The sequence below is a fragment of the Daphnia magna genome, linkage group LG9 (genome assembly GCF_020631705.1).
Source record: "Daphnia magna isolate NIES linkage group LG9, ASM2063170v1.1, whole genome shotgun sequence".
In the NCBI taxonomy this organism is placed as follows: domain Eukaryota; kingdom Metazoa; phylum Arthropoda; class Branchiopoda; order Diplostraca; family Daphniidae; genus Daphnia; species Daphnia magna.
This window is the reverse complement of record NC_059190.1, coordinates 7423657-7440179: the sequence shown is the minus strand read 5'-3', so window position 1 is coordinate 7440179 and position 16523 is coordinate 7423657. Positions and strand designations below refer to the sequence as shown.

The 16523-nt window shown below is 38.7% G+C and overlaps 1 pseudogene; it reads left to right on the top strand.

Annotated features, from left to right (window-relative positions):
• Positions 1 to 1585: 1585 nt before the first annotated feature.
• On the top strand, positions 1586 to 2594 carry LOC116920618 (annotated as a pseudogene).
• The last annotated feature ends 13929 nt before the right edge of the window (positions 2595 to 16523 follow it).

The following is a 16523-nucleotide window of genomic DNA, read 5'->3' as shown; positions in this document are numbered from 1 at the left end:
GATTTCCTCCAGCAGCCACTTGTGCAGGAACCAATTTCTTGCAGTATCATCCAAGTACATACTGAAATAATTCGTTTTGTCAGCGTCGCCCCAGTCATTGTGGATAGAAATCGTTTCATTGCGCTCTAACCATTGACGAGCGTCTTCTGTTGGACTACCCCGAACAATATGAAGGCTTATAAATTTCCTGACAGTTGCCATAGCTGTACCTTGAAATTGCTGCTCTTGAAAAGCGTTGTCTTCTATCACAGTAACAACAGAATGCGAAAGCTGGCTTGAATCTGCTTCGGAGTCAGATTCTGCATCTGACTGATTTTCAGTGCTGTTGAAGCCGCTCTATCTGACTGTTTCTTCACTCGAGGCAGCTAAATTTTCCGTAGAGGTTGAGATTTCAGAATTTTGTATCTGTCTCGTCGTTGTACATTCGCACCTGGCAACTCTACTTGGATTGCGAGGGCAACTAGGTAAGCGCGGATTAGTCTTTTTCTGCATCGACTATAACAAGATCAGCGCAAAATTCGTTAGTAACGGGAAACGAGCTGCGTCTCTACCATTTGTTCCACAGGACATAATACTAACCACCGTATTTATTCTGACACAGAAAGCAATACAAAGTAACACAAGAAATAAAAGAGAAAAAATTAAACGTTACTCAACTCCTAGGCGTCTAGCGGAACGAAAAGAGAAGAGAGAAAGAAGAGCAAAAAGAAAGTGTGTTTTTATACTACTTTTTAATTTACGCCCCTTCCCTAAGGTTATACAAATTTACTGTGTTTCCAAGGCTATTTAAGAATTTCCTACTTATCTAGGAGTAATAAACGATTCTTCACAGAAAGTTTTACTGTTCGTAATGACAACGTCGACTCTATCGTCTCTAGGAAGAGATAATCACATCTACTGTTGTGTCCCCGCGACAAAATTCTTTTGAAAACCCTCTTCTGACAAGACCGAAACATTATTTTCAATAAGCCAACAGTAGACTTTGCAAAATGAGTGTTGTCAAGATTGCATGTAAAGGAAGACTTTATCTTCTGATTATTAATAATAGACAATGATTGTAAACAAATAGTTTGGAAATTATCTGCAAATGCCTTACTAGCATAAATCCGATTAAGTCGAGGGGGTAGCGACGATTGCTTCCTTTTACAAATGCCATCTATGTTTGCTACACACCTAACATGAAACACGCACTAAATAAGTAAACCAACACAAACAAACAACCTTCACCAAAATCTAAGCATTATGTGATGACTCCAAAGAATGTGTAGAGTAACGTTTCGTTGCGTCATCTTACTCTACGAGAAGTTAAGATTATTAAACGGCTTTCATTGTAGTAAAGTCGGGGTCAACGTTCGTTGGGGTAATTTATTGCCTTACAAGAAGATTTATGGGAAACAGGGGGCTTTGATTCACGTGCAGTAAATTTCTCAATAAGGAGGAAGAAATTAAATTTTATAGAACGATCTCGTTTTCGTGAACGCCAAAACTACAACGATTCACGTTTTCAAGAAAGGAATCCAACACCGAGTGGTATTTATCGCGACCATCCATTTCGACCCAATCCACGGTCGTTACGATCAGGATTATGGCAGAATCAGGCAAAGTTACGGTTTTGATCAAGGGGATTTTTACGCACACGATGCTGGTCGAGGGGTTTGGAGGGGTACAATAAATTAAAATTCCCGTCCCACAGTTTTCAGACAGAATTCAATCATGTGGATGATAGGCAGTACGCTGATGAAGACAGCGAGCGCGAGCCCCGTCGTTAGAGTTTGGACAGAGATTATGAACAGAGAATCTGCGAGCAGGAGGCAGAGTATGCGCCACCGCAAGAAGAGGATGAGGTGGAAGAAATAGTGATTTACGACCACAAGGATCAAAATCGTCTGCATAGAATCTTTAATCAGCCATGGTGCCCAGACAATCAAAGACCGGAAAGTTTGGCAGGACAGCCTGTGGCCAGGTCGCCAGATCTATCCGCTCATCGAGGCCAAGCTTATCAAAGGATCAGCTCCCAGAGCCCCGTAGTCAAATGGCGAGTGGTAATAACGAACTTGCACCATTAATAGTGCCACAAGAGGTTACCGAAGCTCTTTCGAACTGGTTGACGAAAGGAGTGTCAACAGGCAAGTCTAAAGCGATTTCAAAGAGGATTCGACAGGATTTTGTGGACAAAGAGTTTTCTGAAAAACCACCCAAACTCGACGGATATATGTATAGACGGCTAAAAGATAAGGGGAAGTTATAAGCAGTCAACGTGGTGGAAGAGTCGCTGATCACGACGCAGCTTATGATCATGGATATTGGCCCGCCACTTATAGATCTTTATACCCGCATTTTTTTTTCCTCCGTGATGGAGAAACTGAAAGAAAAACCCAAGATTTGGTAAAAGACGCATTACAGCAGTGGTCTCGGGCCTATCATCACGTTACCAGCAGAGAAGGCGATCGGTGGTTGCCTTAGTGGGGCTAAATTTCGACTTTCTTACGGCCGACCATGAGACGTGCGCACCCGGAAAGGAGGCACGAGAGCTCCTTTTTACGGGAAAGTTTTTAGAAACAATGCTAAAGATGCATTGCAGGTCGCAACATTGACTAGAACCTCAAAGACCAAGGCTAGTTTCAGGTCTAGAGGGAATGGTTCAATGAACCATGCTCAGTCAACATCGAAACACCGTTTCGTTTTGCGACCGAGAAAGACGAGAGAGCAGTCACCGAAAAAAGTTGGAAGGGAAAGAGAACTACCGACTAGGGTCAGTCCTTGGTTGCGGGGAGGCCAAAGGTACGTTTTTCATCCCCAATCTATGATTTATCCTAAACATCTCTCGAAAGAACATGGGGGGTGCTAGGTTATTAGCTTTTACAGATCATTGGAGCAAGGTAACAGACGATCAATGGAAATTGGGTAGTTTAGCGCATGGCGTTAAACTTGAATTCAATGATTCGCCTACTCAGTGTAAAATTCCTATCCCTGTTGTCATGACAACATGGATGGAGGCAGTGTGTGACAGAGAAATTGGGGATCTTCTAAGAAAGCGGGCGATCAGAGAAATCACAGTCGGGTCTGAGGGATTCGTCTGTTCGTTATTTGTAATTCCCAAAAAATCGGGAGGGGTTAGGCCTATCATTAATCTAAAGCCATTAAATCAATTTATTCGATACGAAAACTTCAAGAGGGAAAATTTGAAACGGCTTGTTTTCTTTTAAGAAAAGGGGATTGAATGGTGAAGCTTGGTCTAAAAGGCGCCCACCTGACGGTTTCTGTTTGTCCATCCCATCAAAAGTTTTTGCGTTTCCAGTGGAGGCGGCGTTTATTCCGATTTGCATGACTGCCCTTTGTTCTAGCTTCCACGCCAAGAATTTTTACAAAAATTCTCAAGGTTTTTATGGGTTTCATGAGAAAAAACGATTTAAGATTGATAATCTATTCGGATTACATTTTAATTTTAAATGTGTCTGAAGAGCGCACGTAAGGGAATCTTAAAGTAACCACCCGGTTACTAAAACATCCTGCATTTTTAATAAATTGGGAAAAATGCATTTTGGTCCCTACGCAAATTCTAGAATATCTGGTGCTAGAAATCGACTCGGTTCAATTGTCCTTCGCCGTACCAATCACCAAAGTAAAAGCAGTCGAAGAGATGTGTGAGGCGGCGCTTGCGGCGGAATCAGATTCTTTGAGAAAAATAGCGTCTATCATGGGCATCCCAACTTGGGCGAACCCAGTGATCCCATACGCGCAGTTGCGTTACCGCAGATTGCAACGATTCTACATCGAACGAGCGCAAGCTGCGAATTTCAACTGGAAGAGTAGATGCTCACTTTCAGTGGAGGCGCGGGAGGACCTAGAATGGTTGGTGGTTAATCTAAGCAAAGCACAAGATAAAGTTTTCTTTCTCCATACACCGGACCTCAAGATTTATACAGATACGTCGCTATCAGGGTGGGGTGCATATTGTAATAAAATAAAAACACCAGGGTCATAGACCCTAGCGGATACAAAAAAGCATATTAACGAGCTCGAACTAATAGGAGCGTTGTTTGCGGTATAGGCGTTCACTGCTCAGTCTAAAAATATCTCAATTCGGTATTTGGGTATTCTTGGACAATTCGACAGCTGTGGCATATACTAATCATGGCGGAGATTCTCGATTTCAAACTCTAATTAACGTATCTGCTCAGCTAACAACTTGGTGGGAGAACCACGGCATATCGTTGGAGGCGGTTCACGTAGCGGGCAAGTTAAATATATTTGCGGATGAAGAATCAAGGGACAGGCCTGACGCCGGTGATTTGAAATTGGATCCGTGTGTTTTCAAGCACATTCAGGAACTATCGCGTCAGCCGTGGACGCTTTTGCAACACCTTGGAACGCGCAGCTTCCATCTTTTATGTCATGGCATCCGCAGCCTGGCGCGATGGCAACAAACGCCTTTTCAGTCAACTAGAAGGGATTGTTTGTTTACTGTTTTCCGCCATTCGCCTTAATTTTCAAATGCCTAGAAAAGATCAGACGGTAAAAAACAGTAGTGGTTTTTGTTTGTTCAGTTTGGATAGGCCAGCCAAGGTTCCCGTTATTGTTGGAGCTCTCTTGATACGCCCCACGTCTTCTTGCACAGTCTCAGAGATTATTGAAATCAGCGCTGAACGAAACTCACCCACTTACCTGGAACAATGCGCTACACTTGGCCATCTGGAAGCTTTCAGGAGTCAGCATTTTGAGCGAGGGTTTTGGACAATGGTGGTGGAGTTACTCATGGCCGGAAATAGACCCAAAACTCAAGCCCCTTATGAATCAGCATGGCAAAATTGGGTGTAATTGTGTATGGGGAGGGGTTCGAATCCCTTCTCAATTGATATTGCGAACATCTTCGAATTTTAAAAAAAATTTTATGCGCCGGGTTAATCGTATAGTTCTATTAATCTTTATCGGTCGATGTTGTCGAACGCTCTTTAACCAGCGGATGGCATACCCATAGGCGAGAAGCCGGAAGTAGTACGATTGCTCAAAGGTTGTTACAATCGCAACCCACGTCGTCCGACACACTGTAAAAAAAGTGCCCCAGAAATGGGAAAGAAAAATTACCTATTTTCGATTCCGCCGATTAGGTAATTACGAAGTATCTAATTTGATTTTAGGAAACAGCTACCTAAAACTGTTTTTAAGACATACCAATTCTAGATAATAATTGACCTTGATTTAACTATTTAAAAAATCATGTAAAAAGTAGTAAACCCTTATTTTAATAATCGAAAAATGAACAGAGGTTGGAGAGTACTTATACTTAAATACGAAAAAAGCAAGTCTTTGGGGGGGTTTGAACACTGTACCTCTTTGCCAGAAGATCGCTTGTTCTTATTAATTATGAATTATTTTGCTATGTATATTGGGGATTCGAATAAGGACTTAGAAATTTTTTTTGGTTTCCTCACAAAAATGGGAGATAATTGAGAAATGTGAGTGTGTGAGGTAACGTAGGATACGGGAAATGGAAATAAAAGTATGAAAGCACTTGCTTTTCTATAAAATACTTTAATGAAAAGTTTTTGTTTTACAAATAAGTATGTAAATAAAAAAAAAGTACGTTGACTTATGGCAATTTATTTTTTTTAAGTACTTAATTTCTTTAAAAATACTTATCTAAAATTTTTACTATTTTTTCTTATAAAACCCTTTTTAACAGTGTATGTGACTAGATAGTGCGTAATATACTAATATGTAATTTTAATTACCCAAAAGTATAGCGTCTATCTGTTTTAGGCAATAGATATCCTCAAATGGGAAAAGGTTTAAAATAGGTAATTTTAAATTACCCATATGAGGTACAAACTACCAATCTTAGGTAATAGTACATAAAATAGTTAACTGCTACCAAATCTAGGGTTTTTTTTTTAAAGTTGGGACTTCAATATACCTAAATTTGGGGGTCATTTTTTACAGTGCATACAATGCAACATGGGATCCTAATCAAATTCTCACATTTGTTTCTTCGTTAGGATAAAACGATTCGTTGCCTCTATACATGCTGACGTACAAAGTGGTAACGTTGATTGCGCTAGCGACACTCATGCGAGTTTCAGAAATAGCAGCGATTGGATATAGTTCGTTAGTATTCAGTTCAAATAGTGTAAAATTCGCTTTAGAAGCCCCGAGGAAACCTCAGTGAAGCGGCCCATTGCAAATATTCTCTTTCACAGCTTGTCCAGATCCAAAGATAAGCTCGGTTAGGGCACTGGAAACATACAAGGAGCGCACCAGTAGTTTTCGGGCGGAACACAACAGCAATAGGCTGGTTATAGCAGTTATCACTCCGCACAAACCAGTGTCACTTAACACGGTGAGTTGATGGATGAAATCCGTCATAAAGAGCGCCGGGATTAATACGAAAGTATTTGGGGCACATTCAACTAGAAGCGCAGCCGCTTCAAAGCCTTCAACCAACGGATTATCATTGGAAGCAATTTTAAGGGGGGAAACTGGGCTCAAGAATCGACGTTTAGAAAATTTTACAACCGATCGGTGGAGGCAACGGTTGAATCAACAGTCTTCGAACAAACTCAAATTCCTACAAATCTATAAAGTCACCCTTAGGGTCTAAAAAAATTGCATTTCGCAGCATAATTGTTAATAATAAATCAGAAGTGGGTGAACCATACCTTACTCCTACGGGTGTTCCTAAACGGCGGAAGCGGAATGGCGGATTGGCGGAACCTAAACGGCGGAATCAAGGCGGAATGGACATTTTTTTTTTGCCCGTTCCGCCAACTAGCCTGCTCCTTGCATACCTATGCTAGGTCTAAATGGCGGAACGGATTGGCGGAATAAGTTCGCAGAACACTACTGTGGCGAATGCTTATGTGTTTTAAATATGTATGTAAAAAATGTGTAACTAAATAAATAATAGTAAAATACATAAAATAAAGAGAGTAAAATTGTTCATTTTTTTTACTTCAGCTTCAAAGAAATGGAATACCGTGTACTGAGCTAGCACTTTAACACAGCTAAACTGATTTAGTCTTCAAGGTCAGTTGCTGAACCCCAACCACATTAAAAAGTTGAAGGTTAGTCATCGACCACGTTTCACCCTCGCAGTGTGCTTTCCTATACGGCTTAGTTTTTAAATGGCTAACCCATTTTCTGATGTGATGGATTTATTTGAAACCGAATCAGTTCCAGTGCTTAGTGAAGTGCCATTGCGTTCAAAACCCGGATTCTGTTATATTTATCAGTGGCAAGAAAGTGAAAAAAAAGAAGACTGGAGAAGAGATGACTATCGTTGGAAGCAAGACGGTACGTGTAATTTTGTGTATGATGGTGTAGAGAGAGGGAAAAAGTTGTATTTCAAGTTACAAATTGGATTTAAAGAATGGTCTAAACAATTTAAGAAATCTGCGTACACGCATCCGACCTACGATAAAAAGGTTCTCGTACTTTATGAGGGTGACGTTTCTGTGGTGAACGATTTTTGTCACGGAAATGCGACGAGTAGGGCAAAAACCGAAAAAGTTTTCCATTCCACCAGGCCGTCGCTATTAAAGGAACTGAAGTTAACGGAAGGACTTGGACATCCTGTGAAAGTTTATTCTGATTTTGTCAACAAAGCGCCAAGATCGTTAACTCGGCAGGTAATTGATGCGCCTAGGGACCTAAAACAAGTGAGAAACGCCCAACAGGTTGTTCGAGATAACAAAAGACTTTCCCGTGATCCCATCTGTGACTTAACAGAACTCTACTACGAAACCGACTTCATCAGTGACCTGCTCCTTTTTCCTACTTTGATTTGCCTCTGTTATCACAAACGTAAGTTTAAATTGTAAACTCGCTTTACATTGACGTAACTAAAATGTATTTTTAGCGGTTATGGAGAATTTTCAAAATCTGATTGGCCGCAGCGATCTCCCTGCCATGTGGTTAAGTTATGACACTACATTCAAGATGGGAGATTTTTATCTTTCTATATTGGCCTACCGTGATACACAGTTTGAACAGAGGCCGGTTACGCCGCTTATGTATATGCTGCACGAACGGAAATGGGAGTCTAGTCATGACTTTTTTTTTTAGCGATTCACCGAAATTGTTCCTAAAATTACTGCAGAAAAAAAAATGGCAATCGTGACTGACGAGGAAACCGCTATCGTTAATTCAGTGAAGCGATACTTACCCACCGTGCATTGGGTACGCTGTTGGATTCATTGTTGGAGAAATATGAAATATAGCTGGCATCCTTGAACATAACCACACGGCCGGAGTGTCAGCATTACAAGCAAGATTTTATCCATCTTCTTCAACAGGATTCTGAAGAAGACTTTAAAGGCGAATTAATAGATTTGATGTGTTCATGGGATAAGGTAAAGTTTTATTGTAATTCCAGTTTTTACCTTTTACTAATCATAAATTAAATTTTCGCATCGTTATTAGAAATTTCAGGTTTACTTCAAACAGCACATCTATGACGATGCGTGGAATATGGGATCATGGGCGCTACGTCCATATGGATTTGAATTAGCTACTACAAATTCATCTGAATCGCTAAATGCTTCGCTAAAGCGATTTGTTAACTGGAAAGAGATGAGGCATGACGAAATAGTATTTGCCCTTTTGGATTTATCGGACATGCATTTTGCAAGAATCCGAAGAGGGCAATTTGGTGTTGGCGACGATAACATTTTGTTACCACATCTCAGACACCTCTATGACATTAATAACCCAGGAGTTGAAATACCCCAAAAGATATCCTCAGATGATATCTTAGAACGCCCCAGCAGAGTTGTCGCGTTTTCATATTCCGGGTGTATTCTCCCCATTGGTTTGGGAGAAAATGGTGATGTTTTTTCTCCCAACCCAATGGGGAGAAAACGCGACAACTCTGCTGGGGGGAGAAAGAAAGGGGAAAAAAGGATGAATTGATAAATTGGATTTTCAAATTGAAATTCATTGGGTTAAATTTAAATGAAAAAATTTAAAAATGATGTGTATTGTAGAACTAGCATAGTTCTGTTTTTTGCATCTTTTCCCGTAGTTTTATTACAAATAGTTCACTAATAATAGGTCGTAAAAGTAGCCACATTTCCATAAGGCTCTCTCGCGTGTTCCGATACTTAGGGCTCGGATTAAAAACACCCCTTAACAACATTGAAAAAATCTTTTAAAAAATCACCTAATAGCTGACCCCTATAACTCCCTACAAAAAAAAATTGGTCGCTTTCCGACGAATGCGCTGTATTTAGGAGCGCCGAGAAAATCGCCTTTTCCCATAAGGTTCTCTCGCGCGTTCCGATACTTTAGGTAGCCACTGTATATTTTTAGGTCCCCAACGACTCCAATAGGTACTATGATCCTAGTGGAAGCACCAAGCAGCGTGCAATAAAAATTATAGAAAAAGAACATATATCACTTGACCCAAAAATACAAAGCTGGACGGTGAAAGGGTCAACGGGCAAAAAATACTGTGTGGAACTATTCAACAACGGTGCGCAATGTCCGACTTGTAGCTGTGTTGCTACCAGTACGTGCTGCCACATAATGGCGGCAATGATTTCCATAAACTGCGTTTGGCAGTTGAAAAAGCAGCCAAACACCACAACTATGAGAAAAAATCAACTAAAGGCAGCTGATAAGAGGTCTGGTAGAAAGAAACCTCGCGTTGCTGATACAATTAACAATCTGACGAGAAAACGCCGATTATCTCATATAAATATTTTAAACGCTTCTATCATTAATGGAATTTTTAAAAAACAATTTTTAGGTGGATGACGATCTCGGAATTATGGAAGAGCTACTTGCGGAACAGGAGGAACCATTTAACGATACATTTGTCCTTCCCCAAAATGCAAGTAAGTATTGCCAACGACAAAAATGCCGTCGATCGCGAAGCGAAAGGATTTTCGTTCTTTTTTGGCCAATATAGACAGAGACCTTGCCATGACATCTAAGAATATTAACACACCATTTTTTTTAGAAAACCATACAAATGTCAAATATCCCTTGTGGCCGGAATCAGAAAAAAACTTGGCCAAAGCAACGGAAGGGATGTTATCCCCACATCATGGCCCTCATTCCTGCCAGAGCAATGTCGGAGATGAAAAATTAAGCGAAGAGGCAACAACAACAAAAAACATTAAGAATTCTCATCTGCTGAGCATTGACGGCGACCGTGAAACAGCAAGTGATCGGTTTCCCATTAATCTTCCTGTGAGAATCTCGAAAAAAGTAATAACGGTTACAAACTTACCTGTTTGATGTATATATAATGTTATATATTAATGTATACATAAATATACAGTCATGCTTGCAAGTTTCTTTAGCAGGCAAATGGGTCTATATCCTTTCATTTTGTTTGGACGGAAGGGATACTATGGTGCCTACCATACCCTCCTTTTCTTTCCATTCTTCTCTTCCTCTACGTTTCAGTTAATTTTCCTACATTTAATGTTGCACCTTTTTCGCGGGTTGCAAAGAAAGAGAAATAGGAATAGCATAAAGGGGTACGTTAGGCACCAAAGTTTCCCCTCCATCAAAAAGAAATAGAAGGATATAGACCGATTAGCCTGCTAAAGAAACTTCCAAGCATGACTGTATATGCAGAGAGAGAGAGAAAGAGAGAGCTAGTCTACTCTGGCATAAGTAACAATAATCCTACTTGTAATTGTCTATGGCAATTCCTACATCTACTACTAAATCTAATTGATAACACACTAAAATTACTTTATCTTTAAATTGCTACTATGTAATAAAATAACAATAACTTTATCTGTAATTATCAAAAATTTATAGGCAAAATCAACCGTTGTTCAGAGACATATTCCGGACGCGTATGACGATCTTCAAATCACAAAAGAATTGTCATCACTGGAGAAAAAAACAAATTTGGATCCTAGAGCCAACCACATACTGGATTCAAAAGAAATAGCCGGAATCGAAAAAGAAGAATGGCTGGGGACGGAACATATTAACGCAGCCTTAGCCCTTCTGAGGACTCAGTTTCCTAACATTGGCGGACTTTTCAATGTCCAATGGGGACAAACCATAGAATTCCCGGCAGTGGAGTCAACCTGCTAGATACAGATTTTACATACCGGAACCAATCATTGGATCACCGCAGCCAATGGGTTTGGCAACAATAGCAATATTCTTGTTTATGATAGTTCGAGCAATATAAAGCCGAATTCTCATAGTGTATACTGCGTTGCAAAAATGCACCATACAGACAAGGATTTTTTAAAAATTTCAATGATGCCCTGTCAAAATGAACAGGATGGATTTAACTGAGGCCCATTTGCTATTGCGTTCGCAACCGCCCTTGCATTTCATCTCAATCCATCAGAGATTATATTTAACAAGGATGAAATGCGAAAGCACCTAATGAGGTGTATTTCGTCGGGAAAAATGGAACCGTTTCCAACCATGCCTGGGTTTTGCAGAAATTCGAAGTGGCGACATAACACACAATGGACATACGAAGTTCATTGCGTATGTAGAATGCCATTCGATGACAAGGACTGCGGTGTACCTGAAAGGTTTCGAACGGTAGTGGGCTGCATTAATTGTAAGAAGTGGTATCATCCCGAGTGCGAAATTATTCCACCGGATGTTCTGAAAGAAAAACGCGCAGTGTGGCGTTGTTCCAAGTGCGCTAATTAGCGGAAAATATATGTAATTTACTTGCCCGGAAATGTGTATAGACCAGTTTCGGATGCTGCGTTGCAAAATTTAAAAAAATCCAGGGGGGTTTCGATTGCAGGGGGAGATAGGAGAAAAGGGGGTTTTTGATTTATTTACCCTAGTAATACTTTTCCAATTCAGAAATGTTCTAGAATACTACACTTTAAGACATTCTGCGTCTTCTCCAGTCTTTATAAATAATTAATCATCCCTAGTTTATCCATTATCCCCATATCCACATTTGAATCACCCATGTTTACATATTTTCTTGACACTAGAAACGCAAAAAATACTAAACAGCATCCCTAGCCTTTTACTTGAATTAATTTTCATGGATAAACTAGGGATGATTAATTATTTATAAAGACTGGAGAAAACGCAGAATGTCTTAAAGTGTAGTATTCTAGAACATTTCCTGAATTGGAAAAGTATTACTACCTAGCCTTTTACTTGAATTAATTTTCATGGATAAACTATATTTTGAAGCCCATTCCGCCTACTATTCCGCCATTTAGGTTCCGCCAATCCGCCATTCCGCTTCCGCCGTTTAGGAACACCCTATTCCTACGCAGTGTTGCCACTTCTGAAATGGCAAAACCTTGCAGCATTGCCTTAAAAAACTTGCAAAAAACCTTGCACAATTTTCTCCAAAACCTTGCAAAACCTTACACAAATTTTCTAAAAATCTTACAAAAAAGCCTGCAAAATTTAATTTTTTCGTATTTTCGTTCAAATTTTTTTAAATTTTTCTTATTTTTCTTTAAATTTAGTTTGGTTGTTTATTTCCTTGTTAAAAACTTAAACATAATTAGTCTACCAGGTTATCAGGTATTGAGGTATAGCAGTTAAATCTCATTAAGATGTTTACGATCAGCGTTCCGTAAACAAAACCAGTTTTTCTAAATAGTAAAACTAATTGGATAATTGTCATAATCATTCAATGGTAGTGTTGGCTTCGACTTTTTAAACTCCTTTCACCATCATATTGATGGTGAAAGGAGTTCAAAAGGAGTTTGTTATCTGTCAATGTTCTTGAGAACATTGCAGATGAGACTATTTAAAAAACGATGGTCTTTGGTCGTGGCGTAAGAGTGATTTTCCACCCGTGAGAATGCCTCTTGCGGGTGTTTTGTTTCACTCCACACAGAAACTCGTTTGTAGCCAGAGGGCACTCCCATCAGGCAGAAAATCACTCTTACGTCCCGACCATGCCACGACCCAAACACTCTTTTTTTTTAAATAGCATTCCCCGCAAGAGAATACCCCTTTTCTGAGGGGGAAAATAGCCATATTGGAGGAACCAGGTGTCTATGACTCTGCAGTTTGTGCATTTCTTTGATTTTATTTCAAAAATTAAGAAAACCTTGCAGAAAAGACGAATAAACACAAAAACCTTGCAAAAACTTACCCCTTTCAAACAACGATGCTTCGGCAATAAACCTAAATGCCATACGGCAATAAATCACGCCATCGAACAATAGGTTTCCTAACTAATAGTGGTGTGGTAGTTACGGGGCGACGAAAACCCCTCCGAATCCGAAAAAATTGTTTAATGCTTCCACATGTCTTCATAAGCAGTGGAGACAATTTTTAAATTATTTTCCTAAATTTTCAGTCCAGTTGGCAAATTGTTAGCCAAATACGCCACCCAGAGCTTCCAATGTTGGCTATACTATAGGGGAGAGTGGGGCTAGTTGGTACAATTTTTTAAATTTCTTCTCTGGTTTCTTTAATTTTTCATATTTTGACACACAAAAAATTGTAAAAGAAAGCTCAGATAACCAGCTTTCTCGTGCTATTTTTTTATTTGATCTATATTAAAGAATTCATATCGAAATCAACGTTCAAAAAGCAAAAAAAAAATTGCCTACATGCCCCACTAACGGGGTAAGTTGGCAGTGGTAGTGGGGTAAGTTGGCCCCATGTATTTCAAATACGGATTTCAGTGAAATGTTGATGTTGTAAACAAACTAGAATAACATTACAATAAACAAAATTCCTATAGTTATTTTAGAGTGGGAAACTCAGAAATAAGTTGTGATAACTTACATAAAGATTAATAGCCTTAAATGCAAAAAATAAAAAATAATGTATATAATTCAGGCAAACATTTCACAGGTGAACATCGTATAAAGTGAAACACTTAAAATTTGCCAAGTTTTGGCCTCTAATGCATACCAGTGTTCACCATAAGTCATATCTAGCAAAAATTCGACTTACAATTCCCTGACATTTTGACAGGTCATGTACTATACATATGCATGTATAATGCCTATGCCGACATGCCCCATGTTGCAATGTATCAACTTGCCCCAACCCGGGGTTTATTCAAATAAAATTTTTTATTACTCCTTTATAATTGATTAAAACAAATCAATTGTTACAGTTCAATAGAGGACACAATTTTCTATAAAACTAATATTTTTTAAAAATTATATGCATACCAAGAAAAGATAAAATTGATGAATACCAAGCACGCAACTATTGTGGATTTGACGCAAAAAATTTCGTTATTTTCTATTTCCTAAACTATTTGGGATAAATTTATAAAACTTTGCACAAATGTGCGCACGATAAACATCTTTGACTATGAATTATTTCAATAAAACCTCTTTCACACAATTCTTCTAAATTAGGAATTGCAAACTTGCCCTCCTGCCAACTAGCCCCACTCTCCCCTATAGCCAAATTTGCTATTTTTCAGATGCTGGGCAATGGCTATGGCTATTAGAGCGTTCCATTCCCGTCATATTTTTTTATTTCACGGCGCCGTTGGTGGATCGGGGTTCTATTATATGTGAAAACTACGTGTTTTATTTTAAATTTTACAACAGAAAAATATTCTGGGGTAGCGCCGCGGGAAAAAGTGTGAAAACCCGTTGTTTTTCTTACTGTTTTGCCCGTTGCAAGCAAACCGTACTCAGGAAAATTACGGCATTTTGGGAAATGAAAGCGAGTGTATGAACTATCTTCCTTAAAAAAAACGTCCGTTTAAGTTAAAGTTTAGAGGTCGCGCGTGAAAGAAATGCACGGATATTTAGAAGAAAATGGGAATTTTTTAATAAATTGCAAATTTCAGCCGACCTATAACCGGTATCGCTAATTTTTTTACCCATGCTAGTTGTTCATACTAGTGATAACTACTTAAAAAATGAAAGCAATCGAGATAAAATTAGGGGTCCCGCGGTCTATATATAGCACACCATGCAACGTCTAATTAAGTTTCTTGTTGTCTTGTTTTGATCAGTTGAAGACATATACGTGACACAGACATATAGTGAAGTTATCCTTGTTCTTATTTCCCCCAATTATGAGCCGCAGAAGTCAAACTGCCTGGATAGTTGGATCTTTTGACGAAAAAAGTTTGGTCGAGGTAAGCAGACTGCCAGCAAATCAAAGCGTTATTTCGAGGTAATTTTTTTTTCAGAAAGGATAATCAAAAGACATCTGCTAGGGATTTATTTAAGGTTATATTAAGCGAGCTAATAATAGTTTGGAATAAAGCAGCTATTCCTTTAAAAGAACCGAAACAGCAACTTGACCAACTCATGCAGTTATATAACAACTGGGTTTCCCTTAAAAAAACTTCGCTTTCTCGATGCCAGAAACCAAGTAAGACAATTGAATGTAATATTAAACGGTTTGAAAAGAACTTGCCAGTCTCTGTGACTTATCTGCTAAAGACGGGCATTTGGGGCATCTCGTCGAAAAAAATTGAGGGAAGACTGGCAGTTTTATGAAGATCAGAAAATAAGTAGAACTTTCTACGTTTCAAATAAAAATCAGGCATTTAGTCGCTCCGAGAACAGAAGATTATCAAGAATACTTGATCAACATAAATTACGGGAAAAAATCGCGTATCGTAGTAGATACCTACTGCTACCAAATTGGAGAGTAGTGCCGGTGATACGTCAGATTTTAGTTCGAATGAGCATGACTTTCAACTGTCAAACACCAAAAAGTCATTTTGTGTTTGTATCTTCTATTTGTTTGTTGTTTCTTTTCTTTTACCAATTAGTAAGAAAATATGGAAAACGGAAAACTTGAGAAAAAAGTCGGGGTGGGGGAAAAGTAACAATTCAGAGGTTAGCCTTTTCCCGACTTTTTCCTCAAATTCTCCGTTTTCCATATTTTACTCGCAGCAAAAATACTGAAATCATGGGAACCGTCTCGCTTTTGCAGTCAAAACAAACAACAAAAAAATTTCATGCTTTTTTTGTTTGTATTTTGCAATTAAAAACAATGCCATCTAGCGCTCATAAGGAATTTTTATTTTTTGGGCTATCGGGGGGTGCCTCTTTTTTGTGGAGGATACTGTACATAGAGCGCAAAAACTACAACAACCTTTCTGTCAAAAACTTTTTTGTTTATGTAAATTCGTTTAATTACTTTACAGAAATGGATAGCCCTCACTAAGAGCTATCCATTTATGTAAAATTTAAATATTTTGGAGTTATAGATTTTCCACAAAAAAATTATTTACATTACATGATGTATTGGGAGTTGGGGAGACCTACCAAACCGCACCGAACTAACCAATAAATGGCGAATCGGTTTAGTACTCCAATAAGTACTTTTGTAAGCCATTTTTTTACAGAAATGGACAGATATTATCAAAATATAACCATTTCTGTAATAGTTTTAAATTTCTGACTTAAAGTTTTCCCATTAAAAATTTTAATCCCTGTTAAAGGGGATGACCCATGGGCACTTGGGTAACAATACAGTAAATAAAATAAAAAACACACCGATTTGTAATAAATTCTATTCGCAAAATGAAAAAAAAAGATTTAAAATAGGTAAAAACATTGTATTCATATGAATAAATAAATTATAAACAATAAACTAAATAGTAAAAATAG